The sequence below is a fragment of the Myotis brandtii genome, unplaced genomic scaffold (genome assembly GCF_000412655.1).
Source record: "Myotis brandtii unplaced genomic scaffold, ASM41265v1 scaffold53, whole genome shotgun sequence".
NCBI lineage: Eukaryota > Metazoa > Chordata > Mammalia > Chiroptera > Vespertilionidae > Myotis > Myotis brandtii.
Window position 1 is genome coordinate 8907260 of NW_005369942.1, and position 18616 is coordinate 8925875.

Sequence of the window (18616 nt, forward strand, 5' to 3'; positions counted from 1 at the left end):
CCCCCCCCCTCACACACACACACACACACACACACACACACACACACACATCTTTAATCTGGATAGGCCTTGTGCCTATTTCCATCATTGAAAAATGATGAGATGACACTGTCTCCAGGCTCAGGCCATAGCAGATTGGCAGCTTCCGTATCAGCCTCCTGGAACTTTCTTCTCCAGCAACCCAACCATCCTGACAACCATCCTGGAAGGCCGGGCGTTGTCACTATGATTAATAAACAGTCTAAGCTGAGTCTCCCTCTCCTGCCACCTTTGACGAGGCATCAGGCACATGAGGGAAGCTGCTCTGGTCCCTCTCGACTAGCCCATCCACCAGCTGGAGACTATTGAGGGGCCTCAATCAATTCCACATGGAGCACAAGATTTGGACTGCTTGAATTTCTGACTCACAAAATCATGAGATAAAATAAAACCCGTATGGCTTTAAACCTCTCATTTTAGAGGTAATTTGTCGTGCAATAAGATGGAATTTGGAATCCGGAATCATCACTGACTTTTGGACCATGTGGCAAGCAAAGTTGGATGAGCCTAGAGGAGATTCTGGAAGGTTCTCGATGAGATTATTGATGAGAGCTGCAAGGACAGAGAGGAATTTGTAGTTGGTGGTTAGAGAAAATGATATCCCTGTAATGTGTGGCAGAAAACTTGGCAATACTGTAGAAAATAGAAAGGATACCTATTTAACCTGTGGGTCTGGCTCTGAAGATTTCCAAGCAGAAGGTAGAAAGTGCCAACTCATTTCTCTTCAATGCCTATAGGGGGCGGAGGGGGGAAAGGAAAGGCAGCTATGAACTTAAACAGGAATGACTCAGCTTTTGAGCACAATATACAGACACTATAAATGAGCAAGGACTCCTTGGGTTGGAAAATCAATCTGCTTCTCTCCATATTCTCTACCAGCAAAAGATTCTCAAAGTAGGAAATGGCTTTAGGATAGATGCCAAATCCTAAATGGCTTTAAGACTAGAGCTGAAACCTCTGTTAAGACCTCAGGAAGATCTGCGGCAATGCCACACTTACCGTTTCAGCGAGCCCAAAGCCAAAGGGATTGCTGTCCTCATCTATATTATAAAAAGCCAGTGGCCCTAATGCCTTAACGCTGTAACGACCAAACAACTGGTCACCATGCGTGCATGGAGCACCTCTCAGTCTCTCCCCCGAGACCCACTGGCTCCTATTGCAGCAAGGCTGGCGGCTAGCAGGCGCAGCGAGGTGGGTGTGGCGAGGCCCGCGCGGGTGGGTGAAGCTGCGTGATTTCGCACGCTGGGCTCTAGTCTTCCATAACAGTGCTCCATTGCCTCAAGAAGCCTCACAAAGCAGTGCCTTTCACAAGGTAGAGACGAGTCTATCTAATTGAGTGATCTAAAACTACTCCTTCAAAACCCATAACACTTTTTGGAGAATGATATTCTCAGAAACAACAACAGCTTGGACTAAAATGGACAGAGATACTACAAAATGAAAAGACCTCCCACCCCCATTGTCTTCTAATCAGGCATAGAAGGCCATGTGGTTGCAAACATGGGCCAAGAAGGATAGTGCAGAGGACAGAACTGAGGGCCCAGGAGACAGAGCTGAGAGCCAGAGAAAGTATTCACAGGACACAGGGCTCAGCCCTAATCAGGAACTGGTGACATCTTCCAGGCTGAGCTGCAGGGTTGCTATGAAACAGTGACTTCCATACGCCTCAGAATTTCCTTCTCTTTGATTAGAAATGTCTGTTGTGGTTATCCCACCTCAGTTTTATCATTCTGCCGTGGTTTTGGGGTGGGGAGGAGGGGTACAGCAAACTAAATTAGTTCACACACTTAGAATGAGAAGCCCCATCCTTAAGAAATGACCCTAACACCTGCATCTGACTGACATGATAAGATCCAGAACTTTGAGCTAATGCTGTTATTGGGATGAAATTCTAAAGGCCTTGGAATGTAGTGAATGTGTTTTTTTCGGGGCAGAAGACCAGCATATAAATAATATGTGACCAGAGGGAGAACTACGGTATACTAAAGATGATCAAATATTCTTTAAAACTTTTCCCATCAAGAGGTGGGGCCTGCTTTCTCTCCCTCAACTATGGGAGGACTCTCACTCCTTTGACCAGCAGAATAAGACTGAAGGGAGACTGCTTAGATTTTTGTCTCCGTCCTTAGGACAATGGCAGTACACATGTCCTATCCTTTGAAAGACTCGCTTTTAGACTCCAGTTGCCATGTTATGAGAAGTGAAAGCCACAGAGAAGTGCCACATGCAGGCACCCAAGGAGACGGCCCTGAGTTCCCAAAGGGCAGCCAGGATCAGCCGCCAGCCCCCTGAGTTCGCCCTTGTGGATATTTAACCCAGTTGAATTTTCGGATGACTTCATCCCCACCCCTAATGGACTGTAACCATGAAAGATTCCAAGTAAGAAGGACCCATCTGCTCCTAGACCAACCTCAGTACCATGGAAGATAATTGCAAACTCTAGTTTTAAGCCACTATGTCTGGTGGAAGTATATTACACAATAAGCAAATGGAAAAATGAGCTACCGGATTTTGTTGCCATCGAACAATTTCCATAGTGTCTCCAAAATTGCATGTAATTTTTGCTCGGAGTAGTTGTGCAGCCATGGGCTATCTTTTGCAGACCTCCTTATATTCAGGGGTGTCCATGAGATGATTTTAACCAATTGAAAGTGAACAGAAACGAATTGCCTTACCTAGTCCACCATATCTCTGCACCAAATTTAATTCCTGCTTGGAATAGTTCTTTTTTTTTTTTTAATCTAGAAACTCATTCAGTTTTTTTTTTTTAGGTCAATTGAAATCTCACTTTCTTCTACACAACTGCTTGTCACATTTCTGCCACATTGGAATAGTACCTCTTTCTCTGTTCTCCCATCCCAATTTAGTATCGTTATTTTTGTGTACTTCATTATAAATAGTTGAATAAATCTCCCCATTATTGGTTTAGTCTGTTGGGGCTGCTGCAACCAAATGCAATGACTGGGTGGCTTATACATAATAGAAATTCATTCCTCACAGTTCTGGAAGCTGGAAGTCCAAGATCAGGGTGCCAATATGCTCAGATGATAGCTCCAATTTGTATGCTCAGATCGCCAAATGGGCTAAGGAGCTTTATGAGCTCTCTTTCATAAAAACGCTAATCCATTAGTGAGGGTGGAGCCTCCAAAAGGCCCCACCTACTAATTCCATTGCCTTTGAGGGTTAGGTTTTCAACATGTTTGGAGAGGGTGGGAGAGACAAACATTCATACTATAGCAAATATGTTCACATCTTGACATCCAGGAATCAAATTTTAATTACTACTTACTAATCCAAGGCCAGATACATAGTACATATTTTAACCATGTTGAATAGAAGATGAGCACATTAATTAGTTGCAGTCTTTAAATTCTTTAGATATATTGAGTTAAATTTTAAAAGCCAAATTTTAGATATTACATTTTATATCCTTTATAGACCAAACTAGAGGCCTGGTGCATGAAATTCATACAAGAGTAGGCCTTCCTTCCCCCAGCTGCCGGCACCGGCTTCCCTCTGTCACCTGGGACCTGGCTTCCCTCCAGCTGCCAGCAGGCACCTGGGACCTGGGCTTCCCTTGCAGTCTCGGCTTTGTCTGGAAGGTCGTCTGGAAGGATGTCTGGTCTAATTAGCATATTATGCTTTTATTATTATAGATAGGTAATACTTTTTTAAGAGATTCCTTGATGGCTTCTTCTGTAAAATGAGATCTGAAACAAATTTTTACATCATTTTTTTGGTAACTACAAGTGAAGGGATGAAGAAACATATTGAGAAATTTACTTAAAAATAAATTCACTTCAATTATCTTCCTCCAAAAAAGACTTTCACCGAAGTTGGGAAACATTTGAAATTGTACCAAGTAAATTGATAAATTATTACATTTGAACATATATTGTTAAATCAACCATGCTGATGTAAGTTTTAGGATGTAGAAGCTATTAAGATTATAACACTAACTCTTAGCAAAGAGTATCTCCCTCTTTCTATAGGAACTTCCGGCTGAATAATCTTCACTTCTTTAGAGCGAGTTAGAGCTTCTCTTTCATATACTTTGAGAATGCCAGTATAATTTTAGAGAGAAAACAGAGAAAGAAAATTCCAAGCTTGAAGTAGATTATTTATTTTATATTTATCATAGAGTAACATTTATCAGTTCAATCTGTACTGGCATGTGTCCTTAAAACTTTCCTAACAGAAAACATACCCTAATTCAAAATGCTGTTTCTTCCTTAAATCCATGCATGCAGAGCATATGTTTGGAAAAAATTCAGTGTTGTTAAGATAACTTCCGATGAGAGACAAAATGTGTTGTCTCTTTGGTGCCTTATGATGCTAACTATGTCACTGCACCATGGAATGCGGATCCAGATTATCTTTCTTTTGCAGGGAAGTGGACTGCTGGAGTGTCAGACCTTTCCATTTGAGTGGTAACCCTGTGTCATTTCAAGCCAACACTTGGGACCAAGGCAAGGAAGGAAGATCTTGTCAGCACTGTGAACTTGCCGTTAGATGAGGGAAAACAGTCTCAACACACTCTTTTTGCATTTTTCCTTTCCAAAGTTTCTTTGCATTTCAACATTTTTATGTTTGGGGAAAACAATATGCTCTGTGACCTATAAAGTATAAAATATCACTCCTTTGACTACCAACAGAGCAATGGTTTTTAAAACATAATGTTAAAAGAAGCCTGTGGTATTATTCTCAAGCATGAAGTGTATGCGAGCATATACCTAATAATTTTTCTGCTAGAATGTGTAAGATGCGTAGGTATATGAAGTGATTACATACTAATGTGCTGAGAGCTAGAATTGATACTTTTATACTTCTAATTTTCTGACATTCTTGGTAGATATGACTAATTCTATTTATTGGAAATTCTACTTTTCTTAAGACTGTCTAGTTTGGCACTTTACTTGTCTACAAAGGTAAATAATCTAAACTCACTTTCTTGCACTTTATCCCAATGGAACATTTTTAATTTTCTTTTTTCTCATCAAGTCTTAACCTGCTATTAATGTGTGATTCTATTCTTGTTATTTTTATACATGCACACATATGCATTCATTTCTTTGAAAGTAAAGGAGAAATATTTTCAGTTTAAGAAATATTTCCCTACTTAGAATTCATGAAAATATTCTTGTCCCTTTTTAATTTTTAGGATCTAATTGTTACACCATCTGTGTTTATGTCTATAATCCAGTAAACATGGTTTTGAGTACAGTGTCAAAGACGTGACCAAATTTTATTTATTTTTATAACTATACCCTTCATTCTGGGAGTATTTATGAAAATATAATCCTTCTCACTGCTTTACAGTACAAGTGCTGTAAAAATCAAGTATTCAAATATGAATGGGTCAGTATTTTTACTCTACTGTGATCTATGAATCTATCATCATGTCAATGCCACAGTCATCATTCATGTTGCTTTATGAAAAGATGTACACCATACAGGAAGTGCTCCTACTTCGCATCTCATAAAAAGCCTTTTCCAATTTGACCCTCTGACTTTCTATATGCAACTTAGAATTAATTAATCTTAAGAGTAGTTTGAGAACTACTCTTAAACTTCACTAATTGGAAAGAGTAGTTTCCACACTGAGCCAGACTCTAAAAGGAAGAATTGGTGTTTCTTCAAAAATACTCTTACATTTTCTCTCTACTAATAAAGACAAGGAAGCCTATGAACAATGACTGCTATAATTATACACCATGTGCTAGGTACCCATTGCTACAAAAGAAAAGGATATTTCCATGACATTTTATAATTGTTTTTAAAAAAATGTGCTTTGAGTAGAAAGATAATACATTCAAGTGTAGATCATTTCTACATCTCCGGTTTCAAAGAAAAAGGATAATATGCATACAGTTGTTACTTTGGAAACATATCAAGTTTTACATTCTTGCTAATTCTGTGTAGAATTGTGGAACAGTGCCCAGAACCTCAAGTAAAAACAAAACAAAACAAAAAACTAATTTAATTATAAAGATAGTTCTTAAATACTGATATTGTTTTAGGGTTTAACAGTAGTTTGATAAATTATCTATGATGTTTTTTCCTGAAAAAAAAAAGATTCAAGTTGTATAAAATTTTTAAATATAAAGTGAATACAGGATGTTAATTGGTCTCCTAAGCAAATGGTTAGGGTTTAGTATTTTTAAACATTAAGTGGAATAATCTTTACCTAGTTGAAAGGTTCAGTTGAAAAAATGTCAGGTTTTATCCAACTTTAAAATCCAAGTGTTCTTTATTATATACTGAGAGATAATCTAGTTTGAAACAATTATTCCCCACAGTGTAATGTTGAATCATCAGGCCTTGATTACTTACACAGTAGGATGCTTTTGAATTGGGTAAATCAAATAACTGTCATGTTGGACAATTCATGGAGGACTAATGAAGTGGATGGAAACTGGGAAAAAGCCAAAATAGACTTTTGAAAAGGAAAAACAATGACCATGAAAATTATATATCATTCAGTTTAGGTATCCACCTCTTAAGTTATAATAGTTTATTACTCAAATGCATACTTTAAAGAAAGAATCTGAACTGATAACCAATTGGTTTAGATTCTAATCAACACCAAAGAAAATGGATAAACATTTTAGTCTTAGTCAAACCATCTGTGTTTGATTAAATTGAAAAGTTAGAGAGTGAAGAAACTTATAAGAACAAGCTTCTGCTAAAATTTGCCACTTGTAATAAAGAATCGTCAGTTTCCCAAACCAAAGTTTATTTTACACTTAATTGCTTGCTACTGGTATAAACATCAATAAAAAATAAAATTTCAGAATATTTTGAACATTATAAAATTTTTGCATGCATAATATTAAGAGGCCACAAATTTATAGGAAATGTTTATGCTATTCAAAAGGGAGAATTTCTTATGACAGGAGAAGCCATTTCTGGATTAAATTAGTGAATTTAATAATTCAATTTAGCATCTCAAAATCAAATCAATGGATTTGATTCAGACTAGTCCATATAACATTATTTTATTTGTATTATTTTATTCTAGTTTTTAATTTTTCTAAATTTACATTGAGGCTCAGTGAAATTTTCTGAATGATCTATGGGGTTAAAAAGACATTGATCTTTCTAATCCCTGTAGTTAAAAATGATTCAAAATTTTAGTAGGGGGAAAAGTTAAAGATGCTTAATGTTTTAAGCTCAGAGTGACTGAAATTTAAAAAGTAATTAAAACCTTGAATTTTTGTCAATTCTTTTATGATATTTTTTCATTTTAAACATTTTCATCATCACTAGCTCAATGCCATTTCACTGAATACTTTGGCAGTTGCTATAAATTCTTAATAGACTATGTTTTTTCGCTGTCCTTCTATCCCAATACAAATTACATAGTCTGAGGAGAATAAGCCTTTTAAAAAATTTTAATAACTCTCTAATATGTAGCAGAACAAGTCCATAGCTTTTACTCTCATATTAGAACTCTTTCTCAAATGAGTCTTCATTTATGTTACTACATTTATTTTGAATATTTTCTGAACAAACTCTTCATTCTTAGACTCTATCTGACCCCATTTGTATAGTCCACAGTTTTAAGCCTTTTGATACCTGTGGTCAAATTTTTCCTGACATATTGTAGCTGTTGAGGTACATCATTGCCGATATTGCATAATTTTGTGTGTTTTCAATAATATCATCTTCTAATTGTATATTCATGTTGTAGTTGTCCTCAGAAACTGCTTAGTTGGTAAGACAGTTAATAAAATTAAGTAATAGAAAATAGATGTGAAAGTAATTATTAACATAATTAAAAGTTTGCCATTTCAGAACCACTATGTTAAGCAGTTTGCATGTATTAATGCATTGACTATGCTCAATAATACTGTTTTATTACTTATTTATTTTTAAATATGTTTTTATTGATTTCAGAGAGAGGAAGGAAGAGGGAGAGAGAGAAATATTGATGACAGAGAAACATTGATTGGCTGCCTCCTGCATGCCCCTACTGGGGATCAAGCCTGAAATCAGGGTATGTGCCGTGACCTGGAATTGAACTAGTGACGTCCTGGTGCATGGGGACAATGCTCAACCAACTGAGCCACACCGCCAGGCCACTGTTTTATGACTTAAATGGTATCTAAGAATGTAAATAATGTGCCCAAATTTACAAAACTAGGAAGTGATGTAGATGCAACTCATGCCTATACTTTTCATTGCACATGACACTGTTACGAATACAAAATGGAATTCTGTGAATAACTAAAATAGCTTTATTCTTGATATGCCTGGAATGTTCACAAAATAGTAACTTAAAAAATACAAATTCTGAGCTACTTGTGCTCAGAAGCATAGCTTATTAATTTTCATACCTGTCACCTCAAAGCAAAATACTTTGGACATGCAAATATTCAATAAATGTTGGCTTAATTGAATTATTTTTCTAGTATCTATCTATCTATCTATCTATCTATCTATCTATCTATCTATCCATACATAGATATATTTTAATTTCTTAATTCTCTCCCCCAAACTGAACAACAGACCATTTACTTCAATAAGGGATATGATTATATCATCAATTGTCTGGATTTTTTCTAGGAAGTAAGATCCATTATCATTAACTTGTTTGTTATTTAATAAATATTTATTGAACATCTATTATATGCCATACACTGTTCTAGATGCTGGGGAGACAGCAGGTAATAAAACAAACAAGTGAACAAATCCTTGGACTGATGGATTCTAGATTCTAACATGGGACACAGACAATAAACAACCTAACAAGCAAAATGCATACTTATTAAGTACCTAGAGGCTCAGTGCATGAAAATTTGTGTACTCAGGGGGAAGGCGTCCCTCAGTCAGCCTGCATCCTCTCGCAGTCTGGGAGCTCTTGGGGGATGTCCAACTGACAGCTTAGGCCCGCTCTAAGCTGCAGTTGGACATCCTTAGTGCTGCTACAGAGGCAGGAGAGGCTCCCACCACTGTAGTTGCGCTTGCCAACTATCAGCCTGGCTTGTGGCTGAGTGGTGCTTTCCTGTGGGAGCACACTGACCACTAGGGGGTAGCTCCAGCCCCGCCCCCTGATCACCACTTCACCGCTGGTCGCCACCGCCCCCCAATCGCCATCCCCTCCCTCTGCCACTGGCACCAGCCTTGGCTGGCGTGGGGCCACCCACTTGCTGGCCCTGCCCCCCACCAATTAATTTGCATATTAGGCTTTTATTATATAGGATGATAGTGATAAATGACAAGAAGAAAAGCAGAGAAGGGAGAAAGAAGTGTGTGTGTCGGGATGTGGGATTTTAGATGGGGTTGCCAGTGAGACTTCAGAAAAATAACTCTGAGTAAGGACCTGAAGGATGTGAGAAATCACATAGATTTTAGAGGGCAGAATATTTCAAATAGAGGAGAAAGAAGTACCAAAAGTAAGATGGTGTGTGCCTAGACTATCCAAGAAACAGTAAGAGGCCAGAGCAGTGAAGGGGAAGGAAAGGGAACTAGGCACAGGAGATGATGCAGAGATCATGTGGGGCCTTGGAGTCCATCGGCAAGACTTGGGCATCTGCTCCCAGTGAGATGGGAAGCTGGGGTAGGATTTTAAGGAAAGGACCGACACAATCTGATATGTCTAAAGAGGTTCTTTCTCTCTCTGTATTTTTCTATTGAGAAAATACTTAAGGGAAAAGCATGAAAGAAGAGAGACCCATTCAGATGTTATTTCATAAGGTAGGAAAACACATAATAGCAGCTTAGACTCACAGTGCAAGAGTAGGTAGAAGGGGTTGCTCTACTAGTAGACCGATGTGATTCACCCATGAATATCAAGTCGTTGGAGAGAGAGAGCAGTCAAGGATGATTTCCAGATATTTGAACTAAACAACTGAAAGAATGGAGTCCTCATTTCCTGAGATGGAAAAGATCATTAAAGGAATTATTAGAAGGGAGGGGATTGAGAGACATAAAAAGGTCTGTTTTGGACATTTAAGTTTAAAGCAGAAAAGTATCCTAGAACCAAATCACTTCTCCCAGCTTTCTCCAGTAATATGCCAGTTCAGGCCAACATCACCTTTCCATAGATTACTGCAGTAATTCCTTTCTTGAGAACTTGAACTGAGCTAATCCATCTATATAAAGCCCAGCAACCAGAACGGTGTAACAACCAGAACGACTGGAACGACTGGTGGTTATGATGTGCACTGCGGCAGCCAACCGGCCTATTCCGGGTCCGATTGGCCCCTCTCCCAGGCCGGCCTGGCCACGGATCAGCCCCCAACACCCTGATCGAAGGTGGGGCCGTCCAGCCAACCTCCCACGGCCCCTCACTCCCCTGCCAGCCTGGCCCAATGGACCCCCATTGGGGCAGACCGGCTGGACCCCACCTATGCACGAATTCATGCACCGGGCCTTTAGTTGATATATAAAGAACTGAATCCCTCAAACTGCAATATGCACATATTTTCAAGCACATCTAAAATAAAAGCAAAATTATGTGCCAGATCTAAAGCTTGTTTCAATAAATTTCAAAGTTGGAATCATACAGAAGATTTAATCTGACAATATAATAAAACAGGAAGCTGGGCTTTCCTACCAAAACCTGAAAAGTATTATTTAAAATTAGAGGCCCATGCACAAAATTCGTGCAAGGGCCTTGGCCCCCACCACCGCGGTGGCCACCTATGCCTCAGCCCCCACCTGCCATGGCTTTGTCGGGAAGGAAGGACGTCCAGAAGGATGTCCAGTCTAATTAGCATATTATGCTTTTATTATTATAGATGCTTATACAGCAATTCATTAATTCATTGATGCAAACAACTTAGACTCATGTATATTAACAAATCCAGTAAATATTTTACAGGATACTGTTATTTTACTTTGGGGGATTTATTCCAGAAAAATAAGTTTATTGGTTTTAAAAAAGAATTTGAAAAACCTATTCAATGAAATTAATTACATAACAGAACAGAAGAGAAATTCATGCAATCAACAAAAAAAATCCAACATTTGATAAATTCAATGACTGTTCATGATAAAGAAAATAGTACAAAACAAATAATACACAGGAACTTTCTTATTGTGATAAAGGTGCCTTCAGCATTTTACAAGCAATGTATTTAATGCTTAAAAACTTCTTAGAAAGCAGAAAAAAGACAAACATGTCCATATTACTCCTCCCAAATTTACATACACAATGATTGTTCCTGCCCATGCAGTAAAGCAAGAAAAAGAAATAATATGTACATAATTGAAAGAAAAAACTTAAATTATCATTATTTGAAGATTTTATAATGGCATGCCTTAACTATTCAAAAGTCTACAAGTAAATTATTAGAATTAAAATATTTGCAAAATGTGGCTCAATATAAATGATCTATTGTGTTTCTAAATATAATCCATGAATATTAGAAAATTAAATATGAGTTTATTTATGCATACCTTTGCAATAGTTTTTAAATATCTCAAATAAGTAGGAATTAATATAATAGACATTGTAGAAGACCTCTAATGCTTCTATGCAAAGGAATAAAATGTTATTAAGAGAAATTTAAAAAGACCTAAACAAATAGAAGGATACAACATAGTCATCCTTCAAAAGACTCAATAGGGTAAAGGTGTCACTCTACCCATGGTTTAAAACCCATGCAATGCCAATCAAAACTTATGCTGATCTAAAAATATATAGCAAAGAACTAAGAACAACCAAGGAAAAATATATACATTTAATTGAAAGAACTTACTCTAATCCAGCGGTTCTCAACCTGTGGGTCGCTACCCCTTTGGGGGTCGAAGGACCCTTTCACAGGGTCGCCTAAGACCATTGGAAAACACATATATAATTACATATTGTTTTTGTGATTAATTGCTATGCTTTAATTATGTTCAATTTGTAACAATGAAATTAGGGGTCACCACAACATGAGGAACTGTATTAAAGGGTCGCGGCATTAGGAAGGTTGAGAACCACTGCTCTAATCAATTTAAGACATTATTTAGGTTCCAGTGAGAAAAGAATTGTTGAGGAGGATCTTCAAAAATAAGGAGGAAACCAGCAATTGAGAGCAAATTTCAATAATGACCAAGAGGAGGAATGAAGGCCAGAACAAAGAGAATGGAAGTAGAAACAAAGGGAGGAAACCATTGTAGAGACAGACGTAAGCCTTGGCGACTGACTGAAGATGAGAAGCAGCAAAGGGAAGAATTTCCTGAGAATGAATCATAGGTCTTGAGAGTATGACTGGACAATAATGGAAATATTAATAAATAGATTATACTTATGCCCTGGTATGAACACAGAGAGAGAACTAGAGATACAGATAGAAATTGAGAAAACCTACATTTTCTGTGTAAACTGTTGAACTTGAACTTAAGCTTGAAGTCATAAGAATAGAACTTCTCAACCAGAAATACCATATAGACTGGATTTGAAACTAAAGGAATGGTACCAGTACTGTAGAAAGACGTTCCAATTATTGATAAGACCCACAAAGGCGTGCAATGTGGGTCTTATCAATAGTCAAGTTTCTTTATAGTACAAGTAGAAAGAGAACACAAAAAGAGTAAAATGATTCATCTTGGAGGCAATTGTGTTTAATTAGCTCTTTACAAGTGGTGTAATAATTGGCAGCTCTCAAATTGCTGACAGCTTCTCTTTCTCACTTCTTTCTTTTACTCCCTCCTTTTTTCTCCTCGTTTCTTTTAAAAGAAGATCAAAGCTGTATAGCTGAGTGAATGCTAATGGTGCATACATTTATTTGAAACGCTCTAAGCCCTTGAAAGTCTGCACATAAGATTTTTTTATTCCCAAATGTCTGCCTGTAAGTGTATTTGATACTTTGAGAGGAATTATCTCTACTTTTTTCCCCCTGTCCTTTTCAAGAAACAAACAAAAAAGAAAACAATACAAGTCTACTTTAACACTTTGGGAAAGTTGTTTAAAATGAGAGTTCCGTAACCTTTTTTGACTCCCTACAATAGAGATACTTTGAACCACACACTTGCCATGGAGTTAATGAGTCTCTTCCTCATGCACATGAACTTGCTGCTACATTGTACGCCGGGTGGGAGGGGCCTGTGAGCTTGGGAAAATGATTAAACCTCTTGTTGGCGTATATATAACTCTGACAGGTGGGAGGTATTGCTGTTGCAGCTTGTAAAGAAAGAATGGAATATTTCAATTGAACAAAAACTTTGCCCGGATTCTTGAAAGAACAAAATGCCTTTCCACTCTTCTCAAGATAATAAGAGCTACCCATGGCAACTTTGCAATACTGGCCCGGAGTTCTTTGGGAAAATGAGAGCTGAGAAATACTAGTGCTGATAGGATGGTTTCCAGCGGTTCTCAACCTTCCTAATGCTGCGACCCTTTAATACAGTTCCTCATGTTGTGGTGACCCCCAATTTCATTGTTACAAATTGAACATAATTAAAGCATAGCGATTAATCACAAAAACAATATGTAATTATATATGTGTTTTTCCGATGGTCTTAGGTGACCCCTGTGAAAGGGTCATTCGACCCCCAAAGGGGTCGCGACCCACAGGTTGAGAACCGCTGGTTTTGAGGAATTAATTTTCTGAAGCATTGGCTGAAATTTGTAGTGTTTGATTTTGGGGTTTCACTCTCTGGATATACAATGTAATGGAACATTTGGTGTTGTTGAGTGCTGTGCTTGGCCAAATTTCAGGGTGTACTATGTGTACCTGGACAGTTTGAGACACAGAAAGCCTTACTTTACTAGTTGTTTTTGTTACTTTTGTTAAGAAAGGAGAAAGAGTGGGAAGAAAAGAGGGAGAAGAAATAGAAGATTTGAAATACTACAACATTCAGTGACCTGAGGAAGCTGTATTCATTTTCCTGGTAGCATCTCCCATTTTCTGGTAACATTACAGTCAAGAATGGCTGCTTTGTGTTAAAATGACACTCTACTAATTAGAAAACACAAACAGGAGTGAGTATGACTGACCTGAACACTCCAGAATTTCAAAAACGGGGGGAGGGAAACCAGTATATGGAGTTGGTGCGAAGAAGATGGCCCTCCAACACTTCCATTTATACGGTAGAGTACCGGAAGGGAACACTTTCAGCGAAGACTCCCGCTTCCGAATTCCCAAATGAGGTTAGTAACAGCCTGTGCAGGGCACACGGAGGCAGGCGCACCTCCTTTTTGTCTCTAGCTCTTAATGCCTTCCCCTTAGAGCAGTGGTTCTCAATCTGTGGGTCGCGACCCCTTTGGCGATCGAATAACCCTTTCACAGGGGTCGCCTAAGACCATCCTGCATATCAGATATTTACATTATGATTCATAACAGTAGCAACATTACAGTTATGAAGTAGCAACGAAAATAATTTTATGGTTGGGTCACAACATGAGGAACTGTATTTAAAGGGCCAGAAGGTTGAGAACCACTGCCTTAGAGTATTACAGAGGGTAGAGCAGAGGGGCCTGAGTGGAGGGAACTGGTGTATTTCCTTACAGTAAGATTGTCGTTCACCTTAGACACCCACTGATCCACCCCCAAAGCCAGCAGAGACTAGGAGAGATTCCGTTTAAAGGGGGTGCAGAATTTTCACAATTTTACAGCACTAAACATGTTAACATAATAAAAGTATATTATAAATTGAAATCCAGGAAAAAATATCTCAATTGTATTAAAATGATGGGCCAGAATCATCCCAGAGAGGCTCAGCTGGCATGGCTCAGTGGTTGAGCGTTGACCTGTGGACCAGGAGGTCACGGTTCGATTCCCAGTCAGGGTACATGCCGGGTTGTGGGCTCAATCCCCAGTAGGGGGCGTGCAAGAGGCAGCTGATCAATGATTCTCTCTCATCATTGATGTTTCTAGCTCCCTCTCCCTTCCTCTTTGAAATCAATAAAAATTAAAAAAAGGTAATTATCCCAGAGAAAATGGCTATTGTAGGAGCAATCATTAGAGAGGAAAGCATCTAAGCATCTTTTCTGATTATCCCCAGTGAGTCCTACTTAGTCAATGTACCGATTATACTGTATTTGAAGGGCCAATGTTTGCTTCATAGCTAAACTTGCAGAACCCTTCATATGTTCATATCTCCTTCGTGACCATTTTCTGGCAAAATTAAATCCAATTCCGGAATTTAAACAGGGGTGTCTCGTCCTCACTTCTGTCCTTGTTAGCCCTGTTTGTTATTTAATACGGGGCTATCTCTATGGGTCTCTATGGTAACAAAGAAGTGTTTTGGCAGTGACTGGAGGGGTTCGGATGATTGAAAGGGTGATAAGAATTATTATTTCTAAAAATTCCAGGCCTCCTGCCAGTATTTTAGAAACCTGCCCCTCTCCAGGCTTATGAAATTATTTAACTGAACGTTTTTACAAAGGAAGAGCTTCCTCAGAGGAAAAGGCTGCTTCGTTGGGAGGGCCATTCTGAAGCTCTTTGTAATGTGCTGGCAAACAAAGAATGCTAAGGTGTTTATTCTCTTGTTAAGCCCAGATTGAGAACTGATTGTAAAAAGTAGAATAACGAATTCTTAGTAAGTACTCTGAGCTTTTTACATGAATTATTTCATTGAACCCTCAGAGCTATGATGAACAGTAGGTTCCCTTATCATTACCACCCTCTTTACTTAATTGAGGGAACTAGAGGGTAAGAAGTACAAAAAACTCCTCAAGGTCAGACAGAATTAAGATTGTATGTAATCTGACTGGAAGCCCCATGTTCTTAATCAGTTTGCTGTCCTATGAATCTCACTCTTCTATGTCCCAAACATAGCTCAGTTGGTGCGTCTGGGAATTCTAATAAAATAAGCGTGTACTTGTTCTGTGAATTCGTGCATGTGTGGTATGTGTTTGTGTTTTTCATAAATGCTACAGTAATCTATGTATCTAACCTAGTCCTTCCTGTCAAGACCATATAGGGTCAATTTTCTTCATGTGTTTATCCTAAGCAAAAGTACCATCTCAAACACCGATTTTTAAAAATATATATGTTTTTATTGATTTCAAAGAGAGGAAGGGAGAGGGAGAGAGAGATAGAAACATCAATGATGAAGGAAAATCATGGATTGGCCCCCTTCTGCACACCCCACACTGGGGATCAAGCCGGCAACCCTGGGCATGTGCCCTGACAGGGAATCCAACCGTGACTTCCCCATTCTTAGGTCGACGCTCAACCACTGAACCACACTGGCTGGGCCCTCAAACACCGATCTCTTAAACATGAACTTTATTACTTTTATGTAGCAGGATAATAATCACAGAGGTATCTATATATATAAAAGCCTAAGTGTCCAAACAACCATTGGACCATTGGATCATTGGACCATTCCACCGATAGCTATGACGTGCGATGACAGGGGGCAGACACTCAATGCAGGAGTGGAAACCACAGGCATAGAAACATGGAAAAGACTGATGAATCTCAGAGGGAAGGGGACAGGGGGAGCGTGGGAAGAGATTAACCAAAGATCTTATATGCATACTAGAGGCCCGGTGCATGGATTTGTGCACCAGTGGGGTCCCTCGGCCTGGCCTGTGGGGATCAGACTGAATCCATGCATCAGGCCTCCGACATCCTCCAAGGGGTCCCAGATTGTGAGAGGGTGCAGGCCAGGCCAAGGGACCCCACCAGTGCACAAATCCATGCACCAGGCCTCTAGCTTCCATATAATAAGATCAAGTCCCGACTTGCACTGTCACGGAAGATGGGGAGTTGTTTGATCTCATTTCTTTCCTGCTGTGGCTTCACTGTCTCCCATCCTCCTCTGGCCTCTGGAGTCCAGTCAAGCACATCTGCTGACAGGCCTGATACCCAGGTCTGGGTGCTCAAGGCCAGGCTGGGTCTGCTGTTTGCTCCGAGGCTCCTCCTCTCACTCAGAGGCACAGCATGTAGGGTGAGGCAAGGGCACCTTCTCCTGGCTAACCCAACGACCTGATTGATGACACAAGGCTTTCCTTTCTTCCAGGTCTGCCACCGTCCTGTGCAGCACCTTTGTATGCATTAGAAAAGCGTCCTCCTCGCTCCTGCATTGGGGAACGCAGGTCAGATTTCATCGCCAAGTATGTGTCCTTGTGCAGCAAACACCCTGCACCAACATATGCTACGTGTGCAGACTAAAAACTGTGCAGCTCCAAAAAGATGGGCCCTCCTGCCTCAGGTGCTTTATATTTCTGGTTAACAACAATACTCAACAGTAGTATCTCATAGTTAGAAGAACCATAAGTGGAAAATATGAAGCCTGGCTGATTGATGGAAATATTTGGGAAAACAGAGAATTTGCTTCCTCTTATTCCTCCTGCCCGTTTTGAGCAAGGGCATTCCACTCTTAGAAGTTTTTTGTTTAATATGCTTTTATTGATTTAAGGAGAGAGGAAGGGAGAGGGATGCCCTCCACTGGAGATTAAGCCCCCAGCCCAGGCATGTGCCCTGACCAGGAATCGACCCTTGACCTTCTGGTTCATAGGACGACGCTTGACCACCAAGCCATGCCAGTCCGGCCACTGTTGGGGTTTTTATTCTTCCTCTGGCTTAATGGTTCTCAGTTCTGGCTGGATATTAGGATCACCTGGAGAACTTGGAAAACAATTCCCCCTCAGGTGCAACTTCAAACCAGTTAGATCGGTGATTACAATGGGCAAGGTTGAGAATCAGAGCTATGTATAGTATAATGATAAAACTATGCATAAGGATAAAACTTTGCAATCGGTTCCCTTCCTCAGACCATTTAATGAGTCTCTGTGACTTACCTTACTTATAACATAAAAGATCCATTTTATTATTTCAAAATTCTTAACTATAGAATTCAACTCAAGTCAATTAATGATCTTTCTTCAACAAGATTATCGAAATGGCTACCTCCACGATATTGCCAATAAATTAAACAATGTATTGTAGGCACTAATAATTTTCTTTCTAGAAATTTCTAGTGGATTAGCAGCAAATGAACATTATCTGGGTATAAAGATGCAGTTTCTGCAACATGAATAATCCTGAAGGAATTATTCATACTAGAATAGTCTTTCTTTAACTTTTAACTATAAGAATTACCAAAAAAAAGTTTAGCACCAAACAGATAGTTCCCTTTAAGAATAACTGTTTAAATAATCCAGAAGATGTAACAGTACCAATAACAGCACCACCACTAGTCCTGGTGCTATTGTAGCATGTCGCACACCACAGTTAACAGAACAAATATTTTTGGCTGTGGAGAGGTAGCTCTCCAAACACAAATTAATCTCCTTAATGGATTTTCCTTACCTTCATGAAAAATGCATTATGGTCTCTTAAGTCACACTCAACACATTGTTAGGGTTTTATATGATGTGGGGTTGGCACAAAGATGATTTTTCTTTCACACTGTGGGTAAGAAAAACAATGAGCTGGGTGGGTCGGAGCCAGGCCATTTAATCACTAGGTAAAGACTGGTTACCAAGAGGAGCGGCTTTATTCCTCAGCTCCCTCTTCCTGCAAGAGCCCCTTCCAGTTTGTGGAGAGGTGAAAAGGAATTGCAGTAATGGGCCTAATACTTGTTGAATTTTGAAAGCATCAAAAAATGTGTCCCAGTCGACCTTTTTATGAATTGTTCTGATTTTCTTAAAAGCTGACTAAAGGAAAATGGTCCTAACTACAGTCGC